This window comes from Primulina tabacum, chromosome 18, assembly GCF_025594145.1.
Source record: "Primulina tabacum isolate GXHZ01 chromosome 18, ASM2559414v2, whole genome shotgun sequence".
NCBI lineage: Eukaryota > Viridiplantae > Streptophyta > Magnoliopsida > Lamiales > Gesneriaceae > Primulina > Primulina tabacum.
The window spans coordinates 7,916,828-7,926,583 of NC_134567.1; the positions used below are offsets into that span (position 1 = coordinate 7,916,828).

At 34.7% G+C, this 9,756-nt stretch overlaps 1 long non-coding RNA gene across 1 annotated transcript; it reads right to left on the reverse strand.

The window, feature by feature from the left end:
- Positions 1-7,598: 7,598 nt before the first annotated feature.
- LOC142533031 (uncharacterized) lies at positions 7,599-8,873 on the reverse strand. The gene is made up of 3 exons (XR_012816659.1): positions 8,745-8,873; positions 8,565-8,661; positions 7,599-7,967 (listed from the first exon to the last, which is right to left on the reverse strand). It is a non-coding gene; the product is annotated as an uncharacterized LOC142533031 (long non-coding RNA).
- Positions 8,874-9,756: the final 883 nt, after the last annotated feature.

The following is a 9,756-nucleotide window of genomic DNA, read 5'->3' on the forward strand; positions in this document are numbered from 1 at the left end:
TTTTCCCAAAAAAATGAAAAGTTTTCTTATTCATAGTTTTTCATCATACGTCATATAAATTTTTTAATCGTAGTTAGTGTCAATGTCAATCTATATCATAAAAAATAAAAGACAAAAACTTGTGTGAAACGGTTCTACCGGTCTTTTTTGTGAGACAGATCTCTTATTTGGATTTTGAAAAAATATTACTTTTTATGCTAAGAGTACTAATTTTTTATTGTGAATATCAGTAGGGTTGACTCGTCTCACAGATAAAGATTCTACTCAAAATAAAATAGTGATCTATTGTTCAAATTTTATGAACGCTGGTCAATTTTACATATTTATTTATATATTTATATATATATATATATATCAATCAATTCATATAACAAGAAAGAATTAATTAAATAATCTTATTTTATTTTCACAAAACACAATTCATATTTATTTTATGATAGGCATCCATAAAGGATTATTTATTCCTATAAATGAGTATTAATTTATATAAAAATCTCAATAATTTAATTTAATTAAAAATTTAGTTTTCATCACTATATGTCCATATCAACGGAATATCATCTATTTACATGCATGTTGATATGATCGGTTAAGGGAGAAAGAGTGTTTAGAAGGGAGATTGAATAAACACTCATAATTTTCAAAACTTTTTCGACTGATGAGTCAGTTTAGTGATAAACTGATACTCGGGTATTCCCACAACGATTGCCAGTTAGGATGACTTCATTAGTTGAGTCTCTAACTGAACAAGTGTGTCTGTCAAACTGAACTGAGAATTTATTGTCGCATAACTGACTGATGCTAATCAAGTTATACTTCAAATTCTCAACTAATAAAACATCTTTAATCCTAAAATTATCATGGATAAGCTTATCCTTATCCACAGTTTTACCTTTGAAGTTATCTCCAAAAATGATGTTTGAACCAGTGTATTTGATCAGTTGGGATAACAAACTTGCATCCCCTATCATATGACGCGAACATCTACTGTTCAGATACCAGATTGATTCTTTGTTTGTACCTATCACCTGCAATCACACACAATATATAATTTTGGTACCCACAACTATTTGGGTCCTAAACTGATTAGTCCTTTAGGAACCCAGACTTGGACAATTCTAACTGACATTCTAGTTGCTGTGTTCCAGATAGTTTTTCTCGGCTTGTGTGTGCTTGATGTGTAGTATGCAGATGAAGCAATATGAGTTTTGGCCTTTTTCAACTGGTTATTCTGCCGATATCTTTTCTGAATAGGCTTGTTTTTATAGTAATTGGAGTAGCCATTTGAATAGTTCAAGTATTTATTACTGAACCTTTTTTATGACTGACTTTGTGGGTCAGTCGAAATTTTTGGGCTATAACCAATATCATATCTTATAGCCTTATTCTTATTTTCAATAGGCTGTATAAATGGTTTACTTGGCTCTTGTTGTTCTTGTACTATAACTGATTTTACAAAGTGAATGTATTTCCCTTTGTTCATGTTCAGTTTAGGCTGAGTATCACTGGTGGAATTTTCATCTTGGTCGCTGAACCCTAAACAAGTTTTATCAGTAACTGATTTTTGTTTCTCTTGTATTTCAGCTAACGCAACAGATGATTTGTTCCATGCTTTAATAAGCTCAGTTTGCTTTGAATTTTCAAGCATCAACTGCTGAATCATTGATTGATTCTTGCTTCTTTCAGCATTGAGTTCAGCAATCTCCATTTTAAGACTCAACAGATCAACTGATTCATCAGTTTCAGTTTTGTTGTGTTAGGATTGGTTAGGGGGAAAATCGATGAACTACAATAGCTCGGTTCTAGAAATATTGAACACCGATGAATTAAATCGAGTTTGGTGTTCAAACCAAGCGGAAATTACTCGAAATAATCATTCGTAGAAACCGATTAAATATTTTGTAAACCATTTAAAATATATGCAAGTTGAATGAGTAAAATATTTTAGTTGAAGCATTTTATCAAACAATTGGTATGCAATATTTTGATATTTGAAGAACACATAAAATGCTTCAACAATGCTTCTTTAAAACTATGAAAATGATAAGTAAATGCAATAAACAAATAGACATGAATTTGTTTATGGATGTTCGGAGATTTAAATACTCCTACGTCACCCCTTCTTCCTCTTGGGAAGGATTCACTAGAAGACTTTGATTTATACAACACTTTGTACAAACCCATTCAGCTAGGACTTATCCACTGCCTAAACTGAACTCCTAGCATTCAAGATTGTAGGCAGCACCTCACAATCAGCATATTGTTTAATGTCTCATATGTAAAGACTACATACACAAGTTTATTGTCTTTGTGCAAGATTCACTCAACTAATCTTTGAAGTTCAACTCTCTTGTATATGTGTGAGTGATTGTGCGTGAGGAATTTATCATTTACAGTGTGCATCTCAAATGTATACTCACATAAGGGCTTGTGCTCTCAACTAACTGATTTCTTCATGCTAACTGCCCATGCTTTGAATCCTCTTCAAAAGCTCTTGTTTGATCTTCAAGATGTTGTATTTATAGGCTCCAACACTGATATATACGTTAGACACAAGAATATGACCGTTTGGAAATTTTCCGTACTGTTTCTGGAATTGCAATGGTCAAATTCGTCTTGCTGGACATTTTCCCGACTGGTCAACTTTGGTCAACTGGTCAACTCAACTGGTCGTTCAGTTCAACTGGTCAGCAGCTGGTTCAGTTCAGTTTAGTTGGTCGGCTGCTGGTTCGGTTCAGTTCAGCTGGTTCAGTTGGTCTGGTTCGGTTCAGTTCAGCTAGTTTGGTTCAACTGGTCTTCAGCTGGTCTGGTTCAGTTCAGTTGGTTCAGTTCAACTGATCTGGTTCAACTGGTTTTCAGCTGGTCTGGTTCAGTTCAACTGGTTTAGTTCAGTTTCAGCTAGTGTGCTGAAATCAGCCTAGCTGATTTCAGTTTGTGCAGAACCAGTAACTTCATCATCATTTACCAGTATCTTAAATTTCGATTCAGACTTTGACTTCTGAAGATGATTTGTAGATCATCGTCTTATCTTTCCAACGCATACTGAATCTCTTCATTTCGATAACCGAGCTAAGAGATATGATCAAAATACCGCAACTGCTCAAACCCAACTGATTGCTGTTTTCGTGCGATCAGTTACGATCAGTTGCGATCAGTTTGACCTAGATACATTCCGATCTTGCCCAACTGACGTGAAATACGACTTGTTCCAAATTGAGTTTTATAATCATTCCAGTTGGCGGATTGTCATTTGGATCATCCAGTTGAAAGATATCTTCAAAATACCAAAGCTTGCCAGAAATTCAGTTTGTGCAGAATTCAGTTTCGGCTTGCTTCTTGTTTTAATAACTTCACACTTGAGTAAATATGTTAGAAACACAATAACAAGTTTTGTTAACATCAAAATCAAGATTGCGAACTTGAAAAGTTCCAACAATCTCCCCCTTTTTGATGATCACAAAACTTGGATAAGCAATCAACTCAACTAACATATTTCTCCCTCTTTTTGTGTGAATCAAAAAGTCATATTCTCAAAACATTTTAAACAAAATTTTTCCCCCCTCGATATTTAAAAATAATCTCTCCATTATAATGAGTTCTCCTCCTATATTTTTGAAATTTTGAAAATTATAAAAAAAGAGGGATAACTAACCAATTTTCTGCATGTCTCATTTTCTGCTGCAGCACATATGCTCTGCCTTCAAAGAATAAACTGTATTTTCTCGAGCATAATTAGGCTGAAAATTTTATACCGCTGTAAACCTCTATGCGTCTAGTTTGCAACACAAAAAACGGTTTGTCATTTGGACACCCGAGCAAGGAGATATGCCATTTTTCCTACGGTCGCTGCAAGCTGCGCGAAAATTCAGTTTTGCATATATATGTGTAAAAATCTGAAATTTTGAATTTAAACATCAAATTCAGTTTCAATGTTATTTCAAGAACAACCCGCTCTGATACCACTTGTTAGGATCGGTTAGGGGGAAAATCGATGAACTACAATAGCTCGGTTCTTGAAATATTGAACACCGATGAATTAAATCGAGTTTGGTGTTCAAACCAAGCGGAAATTACTCGAAATAATCCTTCGTAAAAACCGATTAAATATTTTGTAAACAATTTAAAATATATGCAAGTTGAATGAGTAAAAATATTTTAGTTGAAGCATTTTATCAAACAATTGGTATGCAATATTTTAGTATTTGAAGAACACATAAAATGCTTCAACAATGCTTCTTTAAAACTATGAAAATGATAAGTAAATGCAATAAACAAATAGACACGAATTTGTTTATGGATGTTCGGAGATTTAAATACTCCTACGTCACCCCTTCTTCCCCTTGGGAAGGATTCACTAGAAGACTTTGATTTATACAACACTTTGTACAAACCTATTCAGCTAGGACTTACCCAGTGCCTAAACTGAACTCCAAACACTCAAGATTGTAGGCAGCACCTCACAATCACCATATTGTTTAATGTCTCATATGTAAAGACTACATACACAAGTTTATTGTCTTTGTGCAAGACTCACTCAACTAATCTTTGAAGTTCAACTCTCTTGTATATGTGTGAGTGATTGTGTGTGAGAAATTTATCATTTACAGTGTGCATCTCAAATGTATCCTCACACAAGGACTTGTGCTCTCAACTAACTGATTTCTTCATGCTAACTGCCCATGCTTTGAATCCTCTTCAAAAGCTCTTGTTTGATCTTCAAGATGTTGTATTTATAGGCTCCAACACTGATATATACGTTAGACACAAGAATATGCCCGTTTGGAAATTTTATGTACTGTTTCTGGAATTGCAACGGTCAAATTCGTCTTGCTGGACATTTTCCCGACTGGTCAACTGGTCAACTCAACTGGTCGTTCAGTTCAACTGGTCAGCAGCTGGTTCAGTTCAGTTTAGTTGGTCAGCTGCTGGTTCGGTTCAGTTCAGCTGGTTCAGCTGGTCTGGTTCGGTTCAGTTCAGCTGGTCTGGTTCAACTGGTCTTCAGCTGGTTTGGTTCAGTTCAGTTGGTTCAGTTCAACTGATCTGGTTCAACTGGTTTTCAGCTAGGTCTGGTTCAGTTCAACTGATTTAGTTCAGTTTCAGCTGGTGTGCTGAAATCAGCCTAGCTGATTTCAGTTTGTGCATAACCAGCAACTTCATCATCATTTATCAGTATCTTAAACTTCGATTCAGACTTTGACTTCTGAAGATGATTTGTAGATCATCGTCTTATCTTTCCAACGCATATTGAATCTCTTCATTTCGATAACCGAGCTAAGAGATATGACCAAAATACCGCAGCTGCTCAAACCCAACTGATTGCTGTTTTCGTGCGATCAGTTACGATCCGTTGTGATCAGTTTGACCTAGATACATTCCGATTTTGCCCAACTGACGTGAAATACGACTTGTTCCAAATTGAGTTTTATAATCATATTAGTTGGCGGATTGTCATTTGGATCATCCAGTTGAAAGATATCTTCAAAATACCAAAGCTTGCCAGAAATTCAGTTTGTGCAGAATTCAGTTTCGGCTTGCTTCTTGTTTTAATAACTTCACACTTGAGTAAATATGTTAGAAACACAATAACAAGTGTTGTTAACATCAAAATCAAGATTGCGAACTTGAAAAGTTTCAACATGTTATCTATGGGATCAGTTTGCTTTGCTCTGGCATTCTCAAAAGATAGGGCAAGCTTGTGATTCTCATTCACCATGTCATGAAGTGTAGAAATGAGTTCATCACGTGTGAAATCAGTTGAGCTAAAGTCAAATATCTGTTGACTGGTTGACTCTAGTTCTGTGTCATCAGCCATGAGACACTCGACTTCTTCATCATCGTCACTGAAGCCGCTCAACCTCTCAGAATCGGAATCATCACTGTCATATTCTGCCCATCTTGACTTTCTTTCCTCAGCTAGAAGTACCTCATGCTTCTTTCTGTAAGATTTCTTGTCATCTTTCGATCTTCTTTTGTGCTCATAGGATTTCTTTCCTTTCTCAGTTGAGCCATGACTGCCCTTCTTAGGCTTGGGATAGTCAGCAATGAAATGACCAGTTTTGCCACAGTTGTAGCAAGCATTAGGTTCTTCTTTGGAATGATTCTTCTGATACTGTCTTTGGAAATTTCCTTGGTTTCTTCTCATGAATCTTCCAAATTTTTTGACGAATAAAGACATAGCATCATTGCTTATCTGATCAGCAGATTTGTCAACTGAACCAGTTAGTTCCAGTTTGACAGCAGTTAAGGCAAGTTGTAGCAGCTGATGTAGAAGGTTCCCCTTCTCTAGTTTGCAACTCAAACTCGTAGGCTTTTAAGTCAGCAAACAAGTCATGAAGTTCGACCTTATTCAGGTTCTTTGATTCTCTCATTGCCATAGTTTTAACATCCCATTCATTGGGAAGACCTCTGACAACTTTCAGTGCTACCTCTTTGTTTGAATACACCAATCCGAGTGCATTCAGTTCGTTTATAATGCTGCTGACTCTGTCATTATACTCATGCATGGATTCACCATTCTTCATCTTGATGTTGTCAAAATTTTGAACGGCAACAAATAATTTGTTCTCTTTGGTTTGCTCATTGCCTTCACAGAGTTGAATCAGCTTCTCCCAAATTTCCTTGCCAGTTTTGCACATTTTTATCTTGCTGAAAGTGACTTTATCTAGCGTTTTGTATAAGATGTCTTTGGTCACGTTGTCCAAGTTAGCTTTTCTCTTGTCTTCAGCTGTCCATTCATCTCGGGGTTTTCAATACGATGTGGTTCCCCATCAGTTATGGCTACAGCTGTGTTTGCTTTTTATATCTTCATGGGTCCATCTGTGATAACATACCACATGTCATCGTCTTGTACAGCTAGATGAGCCTGCATTCTGATTTTTCAATCATCAAAGTCTTCTCTGGAGGACATTGGAATTTTGTTGAATGAAGACATATTGATCAGTTTGTAAATGGAAGTATTCTTGAACAAGATTCAACTGCTCTGATACCACTTGATAGGATCGGTTAAGGGTGAAAGAGTGTTTAGAAGGGGGATTGAATAAACACGCACAATTTTCAAAACTTTTTCGACTGATTAGTCAGTTTAGTGATAAACTGATACTCGAGAATCTTGTAAGTCAATATCAATCAGTTAACAAATAGTTGTGCGAAAATAAACTGACTGATAGATAGAATAGGAACTGAAATAATGAGACACAAGATTTTATGGATGTTCGGAGATTTCAAACACTCCTACGTCACCCCTTCTATCTCAAGGATATGATATACACTAAAAGATTTTGATCGATACAAATACTTGTACAGACCTACTTCAGTTTTGGACTTAACAATGCAAAACTGAAACTCTTAGTTACAAGTTATAAAACTAAAATCTAAAACATATCAAACTTACGATATTAAAATTATAATATTTCCAAATTATATGCATTTCATACTTTCTAAAGGAGCTTATGCAATCAGCCCGAAAATTTGTTAAGCCATTGCATTGGGCGAATCCACATACAATAATTATAAACATGTACGGATTGTATTTAAAGTTTATGATTTTACTTTTCTGAACAATAAAAAAATTTCAGTATACATTTGAAATCCATCGAGGCTAATCGAAAAAGGCCATCCACATACAATAATGCAACCACGCCACAACATTTAAAACATACACAAGTGACAATTTAGCAAGTCATACAGGGATTTATTCATACACAGAAATAAATCTTACAACGAGCGCATCGATCGCATCTCGTTGTCCCGCTTCATTATTTTACGACATCTTATTATTTTATTTAGGACGTGCATAAACATAAAATAAAGTGTAAATAACACGACTCAGAGTATTTCATCGTACTCTTTCATGAGTTTTGCTTTCTCCAAAATATATTTCCCTTCTTTAAATCGTTGGCTTGCATCGAAAGCTCGGATATAAGTCCAACCCATCTCCTCGTTGCATTTACCACAGAATATGTTAGCAACTGTGAAATAACCAGTAATAAGTTTCCTCTCCTCCTTTGGTCCGATCAATATATTCATCGCGTGATCGAAAAGATAAGCTTGCCCACTTCTTGCCTTTAAAACAACACAAAAGAAATTTGCCGCATCGGAAAAACTGCAAATTTGATCTTCGAAATTGGCTAAATTCAAGTTTAAGCTTTTAGAATAGCTTTTCTTTGTAAATTTTAGTCTTTTTCGTTTGACATGACATCGGACAATTGTAACATGTTTGATATTATTTCAGTGTTTCAATGAAAAAATATTAAAATTGTAAAAAAATAAATTATTGCACCAAAACTCTTTCTAAAAATTGAATTGCTAGAGATTTTATAAACTTGAACCAATTTCTTATTCCAAAACTAACATCTCCCACCATCATCACCGAAAAAATACAAAATAGATTTTTATCGAAAAAATTATTATTTTTTTTAAAAATCAATATTATTGACTAAAAAACAAAATTATTTTTATTTCTAAAAAACAAAAATGATTTAAATATTTTTTATTTTATACAAAAGCAAAAAATATATAGTAAAAGTAAACCCTGAACATTTTCTTGCAAAATCTTTTAAACTCACAATGAAACATTTGGAAAGGAGATCGTCGGCCAGAGCAACAGGGTTCCGGCACTTTCTGCAGCTGTAGAGCGGATGTCCGGTGATTTCTACCATTGAACTGCAAATATTCATACATTTTCAGTTAGAAAGATCGACGTGGTATTAATATATATAAAATTGACACTTTGATGATGATTAAACCTAAACTGGGTTCTTGCTTCTTGATCTGACAGTAATCATCGATGGATAAGAAGATTGGATATAGACTTTTTTGGAGAAGAATAACCAGAAGTCACACTCCAAGTCTTTGGAAAATAATTTATAGTCTTTTATATATTATTACAGCTTTATTTATTAGAGGGAAAAAACAAATCCTTAAAAGTTATTTTGAATTACAGATAAGTCCCTTCACTTTATTAAATTAGGCTACCTACTATCTGAACAAAAAGTATCAGTCCTAATCGTAAAAAAAATCCAAAATATCCCATATGCAAAACACGTGAGATTCACCATATTTCCTCACACAAACGGATGAAGCATTTAGAATTAGATCAAAAGTTATAGTTATTAGGTATGACATAATTTTATTTTTTTATATTCATGGTAGAGCAGAATTCACCTAAATAGGTGATAATGGGTCAAACTGTTATGCTCATGAGTCCAATAAGGTGTATGTCTATCTACTAGTGTTGTTTAATATCTCGTAGAGACCATTCTTACTTATTCTTATCGTCGATCATGTCCCTAATGTTAGAGTAGATGCCCGACAAGTCAACTTATAGCTCCGGTTTTATTGACTCTGATGTAAAAAAATCATATTTAATAATATTTTACGATTTTATTCGATTATGACATTATACTTTATCTGTATACCCATGCAAGCTGCATAGATAAAGTTCTTGAATATACAATAGGTACCATTAGGTCCTGCGTCGCAACTTAAGATCATGAAACTCATTAGGAAGTGTACCATATATTCTAAAAAAGTTCCTAGTCGAATAAGCCACCTAAAACAAGGATAAATGTCGCTCGAGCTCGAGACTAGTATCTGTGACGTAAACGTCATGTTTCATTGACAAGGGCATGGAGATGTCCATTCACACAGATGGGTGATCATGTAATGATGCACTGAACAACCCTCCCTCAAACTATCCAAGTGATTCTCACTTATCGAGTGGAATAGTTGATAAGTGCAATTTGTGCACTTAAATTA